Here is a 20022-nt window from a genome sequence, read left to right on the forward strand (position 1 = left end):
TGAGTTTCCAAAGCATGCTTAGCATAAGAGATGAGGGCAGCTCTTAATGCATCTAAGGGTTGTGCATGTGATGATTCTTACATCTGAGTGACTGAACATCTGAATGAAGAAATTCTGTTTAGGTTAGGGAGAAGAATGTAGCACCGTGAGTGATACATAAATAGAGGTGATTAATCATATTAAGTAATACTAAAGTTGAGGATTTTGAACATATTAATCCACTGATGAATTAATTAGAAATCAGTCTGCTGCTAGTGGAAAACTCATATTTATTACATTTTACAAGGTTTGTATATGAAAAAACATTTGGCGGTTAGTACTAGCAAACTCATCTAATTCTTTCTGAAGTTAAGTTATATATTCTGGAATGTGTTTCATCAACCCTATAGCACATATATCTGTATAATCTGCAGGTATTGATAATACTGTTATTCTAACCATTGAGAAAAAAAATGATACCTATTAAATACTATATTGATTTTAGGATGTTCCTGATTTTACACTTGTTAAAATGTGAAAAGATGTGTGTCTTAGAATTGATGAATTACATTATATTAATAAAATGTAAGAAAAATACACCATAAAGACAGACACACAAACACACACACACTTTAAATAGATTTTATTTTTTAGAGAAGTTTCACGTTCACAGCAAAATTGAGCAGAATGTAAAGAGATTTCCCATATACCTACCCTCTGCATCTCCATAGCCTCCCCCATTATCAACAACCCCCACCAGGGTGGTACATTTGTTATAGTTCATGAACCTACATTGACACATCATCACCCATAGTCCTTAGTTTACATTAGGGTTCACTCTTGGTGTTATACATTCTATGTATTTTGACGAATGTATAATAACATGAATCCACCCCAGTAGTATACAGAATAGCTTTTCTGCCCTAAGATTCCTCTGTGTTCTGCCTGTGCATCCCTCCCTACCACCTAACCCTGGCAACCTCTGATCTTTTTACTGACACCATAGTGTTGCCTTTTCCAGAATGCCATATAATTGGAATTATATGGTATATAGCCTTTTCAGATTTACTTAGCAATATTCATTTAAGTTTTCTCCATGTCTTTTCATGGCTTGATAGCTCATTTCTTTCTAGTGCTCAGTAATAATCCATTGTCTGGATGTACCACAGCTTATTTATCCATTCACGTACTGAAGGACATCTTGGTTGCTTCCACGTTTCAGCAATTATGGATAAAGCTGCTATAAATATCCTTGTGTAGACGTAAGCTTTTAACTCACTTGCAGTACCAAAGACATGATTTCTAGATTTGCTACTAGTACTTTTAGTTTTGTAAGAAAGTGTCACACTATTACAACGTGGTTGTATCATTTTGCATTCCCGCCAGTAATAAATGAGAGTCCTTATTCCATATCCTTATCAGTGTTTAGTGTTGTCAGTGTTTTGTTGACTACTCTAAGTGTGTAGTGACATCTGTCTGATTGTTGCTTTGATTTGCAAATCCTTAATGATATAAGATATTGAACATCTTTTCATATGCTTATATGCTATCTGTACATCTTTATTGGTAAAGTTCTGTTTGCGTCTTTTGCTTATTTTTACATTGGGTTTCTTTTCTTACTGGTAACGGTTGTTTGTATATTTTGGAAAACAGTCCTCAGATATATCTTTTCCAAGTATTTTTTCTTAGTCTGTGGCTTGTCTTCTCATTCCCTTGACATGGTATTTTAAATTTTTTTTTTTCTTTTTCAACGTTTTATTTATTTTTGGGACAGAGAGAGACAGAGCATGAACGGGGGAGGGGCAGAGAGAGAGAGGGAGACACAGAATCGGAAACAGGCCCCAGGCTCCGAGCCATCAGCCCAGAGCCCGACGCGGGGCTCGAACTCCCGGACCGCGAGATCGTGACCTGGCTGAAGTCGGACACTCAACCGACTGCGCCACCCAGGTGCCCCGACATTGTATTTTATAGAGCAGAAGTGTTTAATTTTAATGAAGCCCAGCTTATCAGTTGTTTCTTTAATGGATTACGCCTTTGGTGTTACATCTCAGAAGTCATTGCCAAACCCCAGGTCATCTAAGTTTTCTCTTACACTGTTTCCTAAGAGTCTTGCATTTTACATTTAGGTCTGTGAACCATTTTGAGTTAATTTTTGTGAAGGATGAAAAGTCTATGTTTAGGCACTCCTCCCCCCGCCCCCCCCCTCTCCCGAGCTTTAAAAAAAATGTGGATGTTCAATTGTTTTAGCACCATTTACTGAAAAGACTTTGCTCCATTGTTATGGCCATTGCTCCTTTGTCAAGTGTCAGTTGAGTATATTTATGTGGGTCTATTTCTGGGCTCTGCATTGTTTTTCATTGATCTATTTGTCTGTTCTATTACCAGTACCACCCTGTCTTGATTACTGTAGCCTTACTGTGAATCTTGAAGTTGGTACCATCAGTCCTCCAACTTTATTCGTCTCCTATGATATTGTGTTGATTAGCCTAGTTTTTTTTTTGTTTTTTTTTTTTTAATCTCTGTATCAACTTTAGAATCAGTTTGTCAAGATCCACGAAATAATTTGCTGCGCTTTTGACCGGGATTTTACTGACTCTGTAGATCAGGTAGGGAAGAACTGGCATCTTGACGGTATTGAGTCTTCTTATCCGTGAACATGGGTCATCTTTCCATTTATTTAGCTCTTTGATTTTTTTTTTTTTTTAATCAGAGTTTTGTAGTTTTCCTCATACAGATCCTGTACATATTTTGTTAGATTTGTATAAACCTAAGTATTTCATTTTGGGGGGATTCTAATATAAGTGATAGCTTTTACATTTCAGATTCCACTTGTTCATTGCTGGTATATAGGAAAGCAGTTGACTTTTATATTTTAACCCTGTATCCTGAAGCCTTGCTGGAGTCACTATTCTAGGAGTTTGTTGTTGCTGTTGATTCTTCTGAATTTTCTACATAGATAGTCATGTCATCTATGAGCAAAGACAGTTGTATTTCTTCTTTTTCAATTTGTATACCTTTTATTTCTTTTTCTTTTATTCCCTTGGTTAGGACTTACAGTGTGAAAAGGAGTGGTGAGAGAGAGTATTGTTCCCTTGTTCCTGATTTTAGTGGGAAAGCTTTGAGTGTCTCACCGTTAAGTATGATATTAAGTAGTTGTAGGTTTTTGTAAATTTTTTTTAATCAAATTGAGAAAGTTCCTTTCTATTCCTAGTTTTCTGAGAATTTTTATCATGAATGGATGTTGAATATTGTCAAATACTTTTTCTGCATCTAATGATAGGATCATGTGATTTTTCTTTAGTCTGTGGATATAATGGGTTGCATTAATTGATTTTTCAAATGTTGATCCAGCCTTGCATACATAGGATAAATCCCACTTGGCTGTGGTATGTAACTCTTTATATATATATTTTGGATAATGTTCTGTTCAGGACTTTTGTATATATGTTTATGAGAGATGTTAATCTGTAGTTTTCTTGTAATGTGTTTGTCTTTTTGGTATGGAGTATATAGCATGAAATAGGAGGTATTGCTTTAGCTTCTATCTTCTGGATAAGATTGTAGAGAATTGGTATAATATCTTCATGTTTGCTAGAATTCACTAGAGAACTCATCAGAACCTGGTGCTTTCTGCCTTGGAAGCTTATTAATTATGATTCAATTGCTCTAGTAGAGACAAGCCTGTTTAGATTGTCTGTTTCTTCATTTCTTCATTTGTGTGTTTTGGCACATTGACTTTCATTTGTTTCAAATTTTTATTTAAATTCTAGGTAATATGCAGTGTAATATTGGTTTGAGAAGTAGAATTTAGTGATTCGTTCACTATATATAACACCCAGTAGTCATCATAACAAGTGCCCTCCTTAATATTCATTATCCTTGTAGCTCATCCCCCACCCACCTCCCTCCTTCAACTCTGTTTGTTCTTTATAGTTAAGAGTCTTATGGTTTGCTCCTCTCCCTCTCACTCTATTATTTTCCTTCCCATATATTCATCTGTTTTGTTTCTTAAATTTTACATATGAGTGTGAAACCATACGGTATTTGTCTTTCTCTGACTGACTTACTTCGCTTAGCATAATATATTCTAGCTTCATCCACATTGTAGCAGATGTCAAGATTTCATTCTTTTTGATGGCTGCGTAATATTCTGTTGTAAATATATACCACATTTTCTTTACCCACTCATCGGTCATTGGATATTTGGGCTCTTTCCGTAGTTTGACTATTGTTGCTAACGTTGCTAAAAACATCAGGGTGTACATACCCCTTCGAATCTGTATTTTTGTATCCTTTGGGTAAATACCTAGTAGTGTAATTGCTGGGTCATGGGTCATAGGTTAGTTCTATTTTTAACTTTTTGAGGAACGTCTATACTGTTTTCCAGAGTGACTGCACAAGTTTGCCTTCCTACCAATAGTGTTAAAGGGTTTCCTTTTTCCACATCCTTGTCTGCATAACATCTATTGTTTCCTGTGTTTGTGATTTTGACTTGTGTTTCTCTGATGATGAATGATGTTAAGCATCTTGTCAGGCACATTGTACCTTTCAAGGAATTGGTCCATTTCATCTGTGGGCATAATGAGGTTCATGATATACTGTGATTATTCTTGTAGTGACCGTGTGATCTGTAGTGATAATTCCCTCTTTCATTTCTTATGCTGTTTTAGTACTTTGTATCATTTCTCTTTTTATCAATTTTATTGATCTTCTCAAAGAACCAGCTTTTGGTTTCATTGATTTTTTTTTTCCCTGCTTCAGTTTCATTGTTTTCTGCTCTAATTTTTATTGTTTATTTTCATTTGCTTACTTTGAATTTTTTCTTAAATTTTTTTTTCAACGTTTATTTATTTTTGGGACAGAGAGACACAGAGCATGAACGGGGGAGGGGCAGAGAGAGAGGGAGACACAGCATCGGAAACAGGCTCCAGGCTCTGAGCCATCAGCCCAGAGCCCGACGCGGGGCTCGAACTCACAGACTGCGAGATCGTGACCTGGCTGAAGTCGGACGCTTAACCGACTACGCCACCCAGGCGCCCTGCTTACTTTGAATTTAGTTTGCTTTTCTTGTTAGTTTTTTAGGTGACAACTTACGTTATTGATTTTAGATCTTTCTTCTTTTCTAATATATGCATTTAGTGCTCTCATTTCCCCTCTAAGCACTGCTTTCATTGCATCCTACAAACTTGGAAAAGTTGTATTTACATTTTCATTTAGTTCAAATTATTTCTAAATTTCTCTTGAGGTTTCTTCTTTGGCCTTTTTTAAAATTTAGAAATAAATTGTTTAATCTCCATGTATTGGAGATTTTCCAGGTATCTTTCAGGTTTTGTTTCTACTTTAATTTCATTGTGGTCTGAGAAGAGACATTAGATGAATTTGGATCTTTTAAATTTGTTAAGGTATATATGGCCCAGAATTGTGGTCTGTATTGGTGAATGTTCCATATGAGCTTGAGAATCATATATATTCTGCCATTTTTGGATGAAGTAGTTGATAAATATCAATTATATCCAGCTTATTGATGGTGCTGTTGAGTTCAACTATAATCTTATTTTTATTTTCTGCCTGCTGTATCTGTCCCTTTCTGATAGAGGGGTGTTGAAGTCATCAACGTAATAGTGGATCCATCTGTTTTTCCTTGCAATTCTATCAGCTTTTGTCTCTTGTATTTTGATGTCTCCTGGTTAGGTGCATATATACACATTAAGGATTGTGTCTTCAAAAAAAAAAAGAATAGTGTCTTGAGGTGCCTGGGTGGCTCAGTTGGTTAAGTGTCTGACTCTTGTTTCTAGATCAGGTATATCTCACGGTTCTCTGTGTTGAGAGCACAAAACCTGGTTGGGATTCTTTCCCTCTCTGCTCCTTCTTCCATGTTCATTCCCTCTCTCTCCCTCTCAAATATAAATAAATAAACATCAAAAGAAAAAAGAATTGTCTTCTTGAAGAATTGACCCCTTTATGATTATGTAATTCTTTTGTTTATTTCTGATAACTTTCCTTGCTCTGAAGTTACTCTGTCTGAAATTAATACAGCTATTCCCACTTTCTTTGATTAGTGTTAGTGTGGTGAATCTTTCTGCATCCATTTACTTTTATTTAATAACATGTCTTTATATTTAAAGTGGGTTTCTTACAGACCACATATATCACAGACCACTTGTTTTTTGATTTATTCTGACAGTCCCTGTCTTTTTAATTTGTGTATTTAGACTTTTGACGTTACAGTGATTATTGATGTAATTTACCATATAATATTGATTATCTTCCCTATGCCGTACTTCTAATCTCCATGACTTACTTATTTTATAACTGGAAGTTTGTACCTCTTAATCCTCTTCACCTATTTTACCCGTTCCCCCTCCTCCCGACCTTCTGGCAACCATGTTCTCTGTATTTATGAGTCTCTTTCTGGTTTTTGTTTGTTTGTTTTGTTTTTAAGATTCCACATTTAAGAGAAGTCAGAGTATTTCTCTTTTTGTGACTTGTTACACTTAGCGCAATACCCTCTAGATCCATGCATGTTTTCACAAATGGCAAGAACTCATTCTTTTTATGGCTGAGTAGTATTCCATTGTATATACATATACACCACATCTTCTGTATCCATTCATCCATTGATGGACACTTGGCTTGCTTCCATCCGTTGGATGTTGTAAATAATGCTGCAAATAAGCATAGGGGTGCATATATCTTTCAGTGTTATTCCTTTCTTTATTTTGATCTGTGTTTCTGAACTATATCATTTTCCTTCTCTCTAAAGAACTTCTTTTCAGTGTTATCTGCAAGGCAGGTCTACTGGCAACGGATTGCCTCAATTTTGTACACCTGGTAAAATCTCCATTTCTGCTCCACTTTTGAAGAATAATTTACAGGGTACGGAATTCAAGGTTGGTGGTTTTGTTTTGTTTTGCTTTGTTTTGTTTTTGAAAAGTTTTGACACTTTATTTTATTTTTTAAGTTTATTTATTTATTATGAGAGAGAAAGTACAAGCCAAGGAGGGGCAGAGAGAGAGGTAGAAAGATCCTAAGCAGGCTTCTCATTGTCAGTGCAGAGCCTGATATGGAGCTTGAACCCAGGAACTGTGAGATCGTGATTTGAGCCAGAGTTGGATGCATAACTGACTGAGCCACCCAGGCGCCCCTATTTTGACACTTTAAATGTTTCATTCCATTCTCTTCTTGTCTGCATGGTTTCTGAGAAGTTGGATGTAATTCATATCTTTGCTCCTGTATAGGTAAAGTGTTTTTTTTTTTGTGTGTGTGTGTTCTTCTTTCAAGTTTATTTCTTTCTAGTTATTTATCTTTGGTTTTCTGTAGTTTGAAAATGAGCTGTATAGGCATAGTTTTTTTGGCCATTTACCCTGCTTGGTGTTCTCTGAACTTTCTGGATCTGTGGCTTGGTGTTTGACATTAATTTGGAAAATTTTTCAGTCATTAGTGTTTCATATATTTTTTTCTGTTCCTTTCTCTTTTTCTTTTCCTTTTCCTGCTGCTTCTTCTTTTGATACTTGTATTATATGTGTTATACTTTTTGTAGTTGTCCCACAGTTCTTTGATGTTCTGTTCTTTTAAAAAATCTTTTTCAGTCTCTTGGTTTGCTTTTAAGTTTTGGGGATTTTTTACAGTGATATCCTCAAGCTCAGAGATTCTTTCCTTAGTCATTACTAGTCTACTAATAAGCCCATCAAAGACATTCTTCCATTTTTGTTATGCATTCCATCTCTCTGCTTTTGTTATGTATCTGTTCTTGCATACTGGCTACTCTGCCCAGCAGAGTCCACAGCACAGTGATTGTAGTTGTTTTAAATTCCCAGTCTGATCATTCTGTTCTCTCTACCATATCAGAGTCTGGTTCTGATGCTCTGTCTCTTCAAACTGGTGTTTGCCTTTTAGTATGCCTTGTGATTTTTTTCTTGCTGGCTGTACATGATGTACAAGGTAAAAAGAAACTGCTGTAAATAGGCCTTTAGTAATGTGGTGTTAAGGTACTGGGGGGAGAGGAAGTGTTCTGTAGTCTTATGATGAGGTCTCATTTTTTTGTTTTTAATTTATTTTGAGAGTGTGTGAGTGGAGGAGGGGCGGGGGGGGAGAGAGAGAGAATCTCAAGCAGGCTCTGCACTGTCAGCTCAGAACCCATCGTGGGGCTTGAACTCAGGAACTGCAAGATCATGACCTGAGCCGAAATCAAGAGTCACTCACTTAGCGGACAGAGCCACCCAGGTGCGCTGATGAAGTCTCATTTTTTTAGTGAGCCGGTGTCTCTGGACCTTGAACTTCATAAGTGCTTCTTAGTTGTGTTCCTCCCTCCCGCACATGGAAGGCTAGCCTGGGCTAGAGTTGGGTGTTTCCCTTGTCCTAGGCTTTTTAGGCTTTGGCAAATAACAAACAAAAAAACATAATTTAGGCTCTGGTAAAATAGTTTTTCTTGAAAAGGCAGGCCTTACGAATGATAGAATGCTGTGATGTATTTCAAAATGGTATTTTCCCCCCTCTTTCTGGCAGAATCTCAAGGGGATTTTTCTTTGATATTCACTGTAATGACCTAGTAGAACTCCCGAAGGTTAAACTCATAAAGCGTGGGGGTCCCCCTATCAGTGGGTTGGTCCCTCATAACAGTTTTTAAAATGTTGAAATGGCTCCGTATCTTCTCTGAAGGTGATTGGTTTTCTTTCCTCCTTTCCTCCCTTCCTTCCACCCCACCTTCTCCTCCCCCTCCTCTGTCAACCTCGCTCCTCTGCCGCTTCATCCATCATGGATTTAAACACATTTGATGAGATTCAATCTGTTCCAATTCTTATATACTTGCTAAAGCCCAAAGTATCCCATCTTTGGCCCATTAGGAGTCTCTTCAGGTTGGTTCCTGAGTCCTTTGACATCACTCAAATAGTTGTTGGTTAGCTTCTTTACTACCTTATAAAACAAGACATTCCAAGAACATCTTGAAACAATTCTGCCTCAAACAGGAAACATTTCTATGAATCCTGGTTTCTTTCATTGGGAAGTAGTATTTCAAAACCATGATCTGGACTCTCAGGATGCTCATTGCTACTGTTTTGTCTTCATTTGTAGGTCTTTTAGGTGAATAGTACTAGAAAATAGATATTGGGAATCCTGGTTTTCAAGGATATAGGGGCAATAGAATATTCTACCCTCATTTATTTTATCATATTATATATCTTATAGTTTCACAATAACAGAACTAATACATCCACCACCAATATTATTGAAGAGAGTTAATACTTTTTTCATATGCTCTTTATTTCTTGGTAGTTATACTGTCTATATTATCAGGTCATATAGCCATTATGTGCTATAACTTTCCTCCTTTTCACTGTATTTAGTGAGTCTGTAAGTTGCTATTTATTTATTTATTTATTTATTTATTTTTAATTTTTTTTTTTAGTCTTTATTTTTGAGAGAGAGAGAGACAGAATGTGAGCAGGGGAGGGGCAGAGAGAGAGAGGGAGACACAGAATCTGAAGCAGGCTCCAGGCTCTGAGCTGTGAGCACAGAGCCCAGTGAGGGGCTTGAACTCACAGACCGTGAGATCATGACCTGAGCCAAAGTCGGACGCTCAACTGACTGAGCCACCCACGCACCCCAGTTGCTATTTAACGCTCACTTCCAGTCCTTATGTCCGTATTCCTTTAATCATATTGGCTCTCTGAAGCTTATTCTCTAGGAGATTTCTCTAGAAACACTTGTGAGAACATTATTCCCTGAATTTTTGCATGATGATAATGTGTATCATTTATATTGGAAAATTAGTTTTACCAGCTATAAAATTGTTGGCTCTCATTTTGTTTCTTGAGTATTTTAACTTTTTTTCTGTCATAAACTGTTGCTTTTGGAAAAACCTGCCGATAATGTAATTCTCTCTTCCTTATTAGTTATTTGACATTTTGGCCTAGATGCTCACATAGGTTTTGTTTATTCTTATAAAAGTTCTGTGATTTTACTGTAATATGTTTTGGTTTTATTTTGTGTTGGTATTCTCAAGTGTATGCATTGTATGCCATAAACATGTAGTTTTAGATCTTTTAGGAAAATTTTCTTGAATTAGCTTTTAGTGTTTAGTTCCCTTTCTTGGGTTTTCTTCAGTGATTACTTTTTTTTTTTTAATGTTTATTTATTTTTGAGACAGAGATAGAACATGAACGGGGTGGGTCAGAGAGAGAGGGAGACACAGAATCTGAAACAGGCTCCAGGCTCTGAGCTGTCAGCACAGAGCCCGATGTGGGGCTTGAACTCAAGGACCGTGAGATCGTGACCTGAGCCGAAGTCGGACGCTCACCCTGCCACCCAGGCACCCCAGTGATTACTATTTTGAACAAAAGTTAGAACAGTATTTTTCACTTTTCCTAGAATCTAGAATTCTTTTTATTTCTTCATACAAAAAAATTTTTTTTTTAATTTTTAGGGATAGATTCCTTTTCACATTACCTGTTGTGTTTATCTACTCTTATGCTCTTTTGTTTTTAGTCTTTATATCTAAAATAAAATTTTTAAAATTCTGATTCTTTTTTTTGAGTCATGTTCTCACATTTCTGAGGTTCTCCATCTGATGTTGTTTTTTACATGCCTTATATAGTTTTCTTAACACTTTTAGCTTTTTAGTAGGTTACAGTTTTTATCAGTTTTGTGTTGCTCTCTTCCAGTTTGCTTTAATTGCATAAGAGGATGTTATTTAACCTTATAGTAACTTGTATGAGATTGGATTCTGGAAACTTCTTCATGGGACATTTTGAAATTAGTTTTCCTGGGTTTTTAGAAGGAAATATAGTGATTCAGGATAGCATTTTTAACTTCATAGAATTGGGGTTTTTTTCTTTTTTTTTGTTAAAAAATTTTTTTTAATATTTATTTTTGAGACAGAGACAGAGTGTGAGCGGGGAGGGGCAGAGAGAGAGAGAGGGAGACACAGAATCTGAAGCAGGCTCCAGGCTCTGCGCTGTCAGCACAGAGCCTGATGCGGGGCTCGAACTCACAGACTACGAGATCATGACCTCAGCTGAAGTTGGACACTTAACCGACTGAGCCACCTAGGCACCCCCAGAATTGTTTTCAATTACATTTCAGAAGTTGGGTGATTACCTTCAAGGATCCCCTGATTGTATCACTGTCCTTTACTTCTCCGTGAGCTTTCTTTTTCCATTGCCTCAGCTATACCTTTTCTGTTCAATTTTGTTTTTATTCCTAACAGTTTATTCTCCAGTGAAAGGCTCTGTGCTGGAAGGGAGGCCTGGTTGGGTATTTTCTAAATTCAGAGGTTGGACTACTACGTCAACATGAGACCATTTGCTATTAGGCTCTTTGACATTATCTGCAGTTAGATTCATCAACTCTTGCACCCTCCCTAGTTTTACTTGTATTTTCAAAGTTGCCTGCTGTTCCCTCCAGTGTGTTTAGCTTCTAGAGGTATGTGCTCACAAGCAAACTGGATTTTACCCCTGTAAGTGTCCCAGAATTGCAGGCATCAGTTTTATGGAACAGGGTTAAGAATTCAGGCTAAAAACTGGTTTAAAAATCTGTAAGAAACAGTTATACCCTGGAACCTAGGGCTTAGATCTTCGTCTCATACTTGTCCACATAGCCAGGTGCGTGCCTGTGCTAATGACTTCTTAGTGCTCTTTTACATCCAGTTCTTTCATTTCAAGCATATGGGAACATTTAATCCCTTTGTTTCCTTCAGGTAAAGAGGTATCATGTGACTGATCTGGCCAGTGGACTTTGAGGGGAAGTGCATGTTGCTTCTGGGTTGACACGGTGAAAGGTCCATGAAGATTCTTTGGTCTTTACTTAGGAAGTACCTAGCCATGTGTTTCATTTGGTACAGGAACAAGATGGTCAGCCTGGGTCCGTGGATGACTGTGAAGTGGACTATGCCTGCCCATGTTGGACATTTTACATGAGACATAAGTAAATTTTTCGTTATGTTGAGCCATTGACATTTTGGACTCCTATGTTACACTAGCGTAACTTAGACTGTACTATTTAATATGGTAGCCACTAGCCAGCCACATGTAATTGTTGAGCACTTAACATGTGGCTAGTCCTAATTGAGGTTGTGCTAAATCTCAAGTATAAATGTAAATGTAAAGTGCACATCAGATTTGGAAGTCTAAGTATGTAAAAAGGGTGGAAGATGTCTTAATAATTTTTATATTTTTTGCATTGAAGTACTATTTTGGGTCTCTTGAGTTAAATAAAATACATTCAAATTAATTTCTGTTCTTTTTCTTTTTTCACGAGGGTACTAGAAAATGTAAAGTTATATGTGTGGTTGCACTTGTAGTATTATATTTATCTTGGACGGTGCTGGACCCATCCTGGTCTAATTCAGTATCCCAGCAGAAATTGGGAATTTGACTGTCTAGAGAAACTACACCAATGAGGCTCCAGAATTGGAGTATACAGAAAAATACACTGTAAATGGAGATTAAGCAGAGGTCTGTACACTACACATCAGGTGATGTGTCCTTTCTGTTCTTTGTCCCTTTCCTCGCCTATTTGTAGAACACTGGCAGTCAGAAGTGTATACCCTCCATCTAGGAGACTCTTTTTTTTTTTTTTTTTTTTTCAACGTTTATTTATTTTTGGGACAGAGAGAGACAGAGCATGAATGGGGGAGGGGCAGAGAGAGAGGGAGACACAGAATCGGAAACAGGCTCCAGGCTCTGAGCCATCAACCCAGAGCCCGACGCGGGGCTCGAACTCACGGGCCGCGAGATCGTGACCTGGCTGAAGTCGGACGCTTAACCGACTGCGCCACCCAGGCGCCCCGACTCTTTTTTTTTTAATGTTGTATTTATTTTCGAGAGACAGAGACAAAGTGCGAGTGGGGGAGGGGCAGAGAGAGAGGGAGACACAGAATCTGAAGTGGTCTCCAGGCTCTGAGCTGTCAGCACAGAGCCCGATGAGGGGCTTGAACCCACAAACCATGAGATCATGACCTCAGCTGAAGTCGGATGCTTAACTGACTGAGCCACCCAGGTGCCCTTGGAAGACTCTTTTTTCTAAGAAACTCAGTGACTCCAGAGAAGAGAGCAACAGAACTGGACATTTGAGGGTCTCTATATCTACACCGGCAGGTGACTGCCCAGTTACCCTGTGGTGAAGCCCACTCGTTAACAAGCCCGTCCTGTACCTACAGTGTTGTCCAGTCAGGGTCCTTATCCTTATGTGAACAGCACCCTGTTGCTACTTACTTTTTTTTAGAGCTGCTTTAGAAAGGTATTTGTACTAAAAAAAAAAAGAAAAGAAAGGTATTTGTACTAAAAACACCATGTTTCAGAACAATCTACCTGTTTGGGGAAAACTTTTCAATTATACAAAGTTTATACATACATAAAAAATACATGCTAAGATCTTTGCAACTTGATTTTTCCTAGAAAACGATCTTCTTTTTGTCAAATTTGAAATTTATGCTTCAGAACTCTGGTGCTTCCTTAGATGATTCACGTCATCTAAAAATGATAGCACTTTGTAACATCAGCTTCATAGACTATTACGTGGTTGTTACCCAAGGGATTAGTAATAGAGTAATAGTCTCCAGGCACCCATGGATTCTGTGTTTGTGTGGTGCAGCTTCATGTGCACGCTAACTGTGGGGAAGAAGCAATTTTCCCAGCTTCCTCCAGTACTTTCTGTTATGTCATGAGATCGTTAGGTGGCTACTGCTAGTTCTGGCCAATTAGTGAATCCAGTTGCTTTCCGGCATTTTTGCCACTACTCCATACCTCTCTGCCTGTGCCTAATTTCCACCCTTTCGGTTTTGGAAGATGACTTCACTTTATATTTTCTAGAAAAGTTTGAAGGTACCAGATGGAAGTTCTGGTTTTTCTCCATCTCAAAGATCTCTTTTTATGAGTTTTTTTCTTCTCTCTTCTGTTTCACAAGTAGTTTCCCTTTTTCTAAGACAGAGTTCTTATATTCTGAGACCTCCCTTTCCTTGTCTCTCTTTCCATCCTTGACAGACTATTTCCAGTTCAATTATAACCCTGATCAAATTCCCTTCAGATTAAAAACAAACCAGCAAAACCTTTCCTTGACACTGCTATTACTGAAGCTATGTGCCATTTTTATAGCCTCCAAACCTCTCAGAATGCTAGTGTGTACCTGAATAGTGCCTTACAAAATTTTTTTTTAAATTTTATTTTAGAGAGAGCGCACGAGTGGGGAAGAGGGGCAGAGGGAAGGGGGGAGAGAGAATCCCAAGCAGGCTCCACGCTCAGTGCGGAGTCCCAAAGCAGGGCTTGATCCCACGACCCTGGGGTCATGACCTGAGCCAAAGTCAAGAGTTGGACACTCAACTGACTGAGTCATCCAGGCACCCTCCCCCCCTTTTTTACATCTTCCCTGCCATTGTCATTTATGCCTTCTACCACTTACCTTGAATTTGTCAGTGACCCATTTAGCAAATTTAGCAGCTTCTTCCATGTTTTGTTACTTGTCCTTTCTGCAGTATGTAAATTTGTCACTTTTTACTTTTTTTTTTAAAGAACTTCACTTAAAAAAAATTGCCTTGCAATATAAAATGTGGAAAATACAGAAAAGTATAAAGAAGATAATTATCTATTGTAATACTACCTCTTGGAGATACCCAATGTTAAATTGGGGGCCATGTCTGTTCCATCTGCTTTTTTAATGTGTATTAAACAAAAGCAGGCTCATACTTTATCTGTTGTTTCTCTGATCTCTGATTTTTTTTCTATTTTAATATATTGTGAGTATATTTTCAAGCACTTATTCTTCTGCAGTGTGAATTACTATTCACACAAACTAGCAGTGTTGAGACTGCCCAGGTTGGAATCCTGGCTCCAGGTACTCAGTAGCTGTGTGACCGTAAGCAGGATACTCCTCTGTGTTTCTGTTTCCTCCTCTGGAAAATGAAGATAACATTCTTTTCTCACACCTAGGGTTGTTGTAATAAATGAGATAATACATAAAAAAATATTCTTGGAGCTTAATAAATGTTAGCTATCATTACTATAGAATATGAACTTTATTTAGATTATTTTTGTTTTGTTTTGCTATCAAGAATGTTGTAAGACCATTGATAGAGCTAAATGCACATCATGATTCTTTTGATAGATTTTTATTGGTGAAATAGAAAAATCTCTCTTAGTGAATTTAAATTGCACTTGTCTTGAAGTTCACCCATTTAAAACGTATATTTCAGGGACCCCTGGGTGGCTCAACCGGTTAAGCGTCCAACACTCGATTTCATCTTAGGTCATGATCTCATGGTTTATGAGATCGAGTCTCGTATGGGGCTCTGTGCTGACAGTGCAGAATATGCTTGGGATTCTGTCTCTGCCCACCACCCCTCCTCTGCTCGTGCTTGCTCGCTCTCTTTCTCTGAAAATAAGTAAACAAAAAAAAATAAAGTGTACACTTCAGTGGTTTTTTATATATTCACAAATGTGTGCAACCATCACTGCAGTCTGTTTTAGAACATTTTCATCACCTCAGAATGAAAGGTCATACCCTTTAGCTGTCACCTCCCTTTCCATAACTTTATTATTTTAATATAGTATTTTATATTTATCCTATTGTTATACATGACCAGTTGTCCAGGGTTTGCCACAGTTTTACTTTTTGTGATTTCAGTTACCTATGGTTAACTGGGGTTGGGAAGCAGATGTCCAGTCAGTAGTAGCCTAATGGTGTCACAACACCTGCATCATCCACATCACTTCATCTCATCACATAGGCGTTTTATCATCTCACATCACCACCGGAAGGGTAAGACAGAACAGGAAGATACTTCGAGAGAGACCATATTCATGTGACTGTTTTATAGTATATTATTATTGTTCTATTTTATTATTAGTTAACTTGTGTTAGACTTCATCATAGGAATACACGTCTAAGAAAAAGCATAGTATATAGTGGGTTTGATACTGCCCGTGGTTTCAGGCGTCTACTGGGGGTCTTGGAACACCTTCCCTGCAGAGAAGAAGAAAGGGACTACTGCAGGGTATAGGATTAGAAGTGCACCCTCTGGAGTATGCCTGCCCTGGGTTCAAATTCCATCTCTATTATCTATTACCCGTGTGACTTTGGATGGGTTACTTAACCGCTCAGTGTCAGTTTCTTATATGTAATGTGGAATTAGTAGAAGTACCTGCCTCATAAGTTTACTTTGAGGATTAAGCTAGATAATAAATGTGTAGAATTTAGCACAGTAATCGGCACCTAGAAGGTGTTCAATAAACCAGAGTTCAGTGAATTTAGAGAATGATGTCTTTGTTCCAGTACTTTTGTTCTTAAGTCAACTAGCAAGTGTTTGATGCTATTAGGCATTGTTATTGAATATTGAAAGGTGTTTCTGTCAGTGATTCAAATGTTTTGTGTACTTTGCAGCGTTTTTATGCATTTTATATTATTACCCCTCATTTAAAATTCTAATTACTTTGAGAATACAGTTGATTTTTTTATTTGATAGAAAATAATAGCAGTCACTTACACTTAGGAAGTACTTCTGTTTTCATGGCACTGTTCTAAGTGCCATACCTACAGTAACTCCTTTGATCGTTGTCTTTCAGATACATGCAGTCATTGTCCCTATTTTACACATTAGGTACAGATGAGGTTAAGCAACTTTGGATCAAAGTATCATAATGGATAGTGGTGGAGCCAGGATTCTAACCTTGCTACTCAGGCTGGCTGCAGAGGCCATGCTGTTAACCCTGTATTCTCTTTATCTTCTCCTTCTAGAAGAATGGTAGGTGAATTTCAAACATTTTGACATCTTGGCTGTTCTGTATTTAGGAGGACTGTGAAATCTTCAGTGCTTGATTGGAAAGAGAACTAAAATGAGCATTGATGTCTGCTACAGACATGAGCTTCAAGGGTGGTTTTGTATGTATCATCTGGGTCAGACCATACATTGATTATCCTGCTCTACCCCTCTAGAGTCCAGGCCTCAGGTGGGACAGTGGCCAGGCACAGTGTACCCTCCCTGGGCCCCACTCACTACTCCCTCCTTGAATATTGTCAAACCCTGTCAGTCTTGGACAGGCCAGTTTAAAATCAGCCCCCAGTGATCTCTCCCCCTGTGAAACAGTGGTCTTTGAAACTTCTCAGATAATCATCATGTATGGTGGTATGGCACTATTTGTATTATCATCTTGGTACTATTGTTTGAGTTTTGATACATTTATGGCTGACTCAAGGTGATTAAATGTTGCTTACCAGGGGGAAACTGTGTCTTAAATGTTTTAAAATACACTATCGTGTCCTCAGAAGTCTTATCAAGTGATCTTGTTTTCCTTTCTCTTTGAGTCTCTCTTGCCTGTTAACAATAGATCTATTCTCTGCAATTCAGACCTATCTAACTTCACAAACTTAGTCCCAAAAGTGCATGACGTGTCTTACAAGAAGGTGGTTGGTTAGTCCATAGTCCTGCTGTTGGCTTATGTGCATTATATTGGGATGGGTGCTTCTAATTGTCTGTCTGAAAGTTTTTAAAACCTGTTGTTGCTTCTGTTTGAAATCTTACTTCATTGCCTTGGTTGTTGCTGATCCTGCTTATAAGCTCCTCCCTTAGGCATGTGACTCACTGATTTAAAAGACAGTACTGTTTAGTAATTAACTACCTGCCTCTCATTACATAGAGGTGAGAACTTCAATGCAGGCTTCCCAGCTAAAACTTTCTTCCCTATGTTTTTACCCACCTACGGACATGTAGCAACACTGTCCCACGCCCAGCCTTTGGAGGAAATAGCTGTAGTCCATTTCCCCTCCTGTTGGATGTGATTCCTTTGCATATTCCTGTACAATGATAGATTTTATATGGATGCTGTTAATCAAAAATTATTTTCTGTAATTTCTGGAATATCATTTCTTCAGTCTCCCTGATGCACACATTTGGATGAATGACAGCTGGGTATTTAATGAAGGCAGTTTTGTTTTTAATAAATAGTAATTAAGTCAAATATTTTATAACAGATTATTGGATTAAAGTCTGACATAACCAGTACATCCTTGAGGTGATAAGTGTTACCTATTTTCATGAGATGTAATTAGTTGTTTTAGGAAACTACCCATGTTTTAGAGGAATTCATTCTATCCTTTTTACCTTGCTTTAGCAGCCTGAAAAATATGGTATCCATCATTAGGAAACAGATCTGTTTGGAGAAAGAAATTTTAAAACATTCTTCTATTTGCTAAATAGAACATTTGAAAATATGTTCTAACATATCAGTGTGGCTATCTCTACTTCAGGATCAAATAAAACCTTTGTAAATTTTGCACAGTACAATTGATTTGCAGTTCTTTTAAAGCCATATGCCTTCAGGCTGGTTATAGTGCTCTGTGTTGGAAGCACAGCTGTAATTTTTGACCTTTTGAACAAAATGTAATTTTTCATCCTGTTGAACAACTCATAATTTACAATTTCTAGGAAAAAGCTTTAAAATTTGTCGATGGAGGGAGGATCTTTGGGACTTCTTATAGATCTGTTAGTATTTGATTTTAGTAACTTCTGTCGTACTGACATTGTTTACTAAAATCATGTGTGGAATTAAAACTCGTACCTAATTAAGGGGCTTCTGGGTAGTTCAGTTGGTCAAGCATCCAACTTTGGCTCAGGTCCTGGTCTCTTAGTTCCTGGGGTTCTGCGCTGACAGTGCAGAGCCCACTTCAGATCTCTGTCCCTCGCTCTCTGCCCCTCCCCTGCCAGCTCTCTCTCTCAAAAATAAACGTTAAAAAAAAACCCTCATAACTGATAAAGTATATATTTTCCCCAATTTTTTTACTTTAAAAACTTTTAAAATAAAGTTTGAAAATAGTAAAAACCCATTTTACCAGTTCACTTGCTAATAACCTTTTGCTTCATCTACTTTCTCTGTTTATAAAAACACATATACATTTTTTTTTTTTTACCATTTGAAAGTTATCTGCAAATGTCTTGAAACTTTACCCCTAAATATTTTAGCAAGTGTATCCTAAGAAACAGGTTGTTTTCCTTAAGAGCTACATTATCATAGCTAAGAGATTTAATACCAATATAATATTGTGTAATATACTTCCCTTACTTAAATTTCTTATACTTTGTTTTCAAAAGAGTTCTTTGTAGCTATTTTTATTTGTTTTTTAAGTAGGCTCCACACCAAACATGGGGCTTGAAGTCACACCCTTAGATCAAAAGTCACATGCTCGGGGCGCCTGGGTGGCTCAGTCGGTTAAGCATCCGACTTCAGCTCAGGTCACGATCTCGCAGTCCGTGAGTTCGAGCCCCGTGTCGGGCTCTGGGCTGACGGCTCGGAGCCTGGAGACTGCTTCCGATTCTGTGTCTCCCTCTCTCTCTGCTGCCCCTCCCCCATTCATGCTCTGTCTCTCTCTGTCTCAAAAATAAATAAACGGTAAAAAAAAAAATTAAAAAAAGAAAAAGTCGCATGCTCTACTGACTGAGCCAGGTGCCCCATTTTGATATTTGATCTAGGAACTAAATAAGGAATATATTTCTCATTTGGTTGTCATATATCTTTAGTTTTCTTTGATTGAGAGTTTCCATTATCACTATTCTACTGCCCCTTATCTCCCACCCCCCAGTGGTCTTTTCTGAAATCTTACCTAGTTTTTTTTTAAATGATTTTTTAAAAAATGTTTATTTATTAAAAAAAAAAAATGTTTATTTATTTTTGAGATACAGAGCACAATTGGGGATGGAGCAAGAGAGAGAGAGGGAGACAGAGGATCCGAAATGGGCTCCACACTGACAGCAGAGAGCCTAATGTGGGGCTGGAATCCACAAACCACGAGATCATGACGTGAGCTGAGTTGGACACTTAGCCAACTAAGCCACCCAGGTGCCCCAAGGTGGTTTTTTTTTTTTTTTTTAAGTAGGATATCCCACAATTTGCTGCTTGTGTTTTTGTATTTCATGACTAGATTAAAGTTAAATTTGGGGGGGATGAATGCTATATAGATAGCATTGTGTATTTTCCATTGGATTATATCAGGAGAGGAAGTAAATTACTAATAGTCTGTGGCGATTCACTATATTGTAGCGTAACGCTGTAATTGGTGTTC

The 20022-nt window shown here is 37.7% G+C and overlaps 1 protein-coding gene across 1 annotated transcript in view; it reads left to right on the forward strand.

Annotated features, from left to right (window-relative positions):
- BMPR1A (bone morphogenetic protein receptor type 1A) overlaps positions 1–20022 on the forward strand; it is a 138787-nt gene that overhangs the window by 49939 nt on the left and 68826 nt on the right. The window lies entirely within an intron of this gene.

The sequence above is a fragment of the Prionailurus bengalensis genome, chromosome D2 (genome assembly GCF_016509475.1).
Source record: "Prionailurus bengalensis isolate Pbe53 chromosome D2, Fcat_Pben_1.1_paternal_pri, whole genome shotgun sequence".
NCBI classification, from domain to species: Eukaryota; Metazoa; Chordata; class Mammalia; order Carnivora; family Felidae; genus Prionailurus; species Prionailurus bengalensis.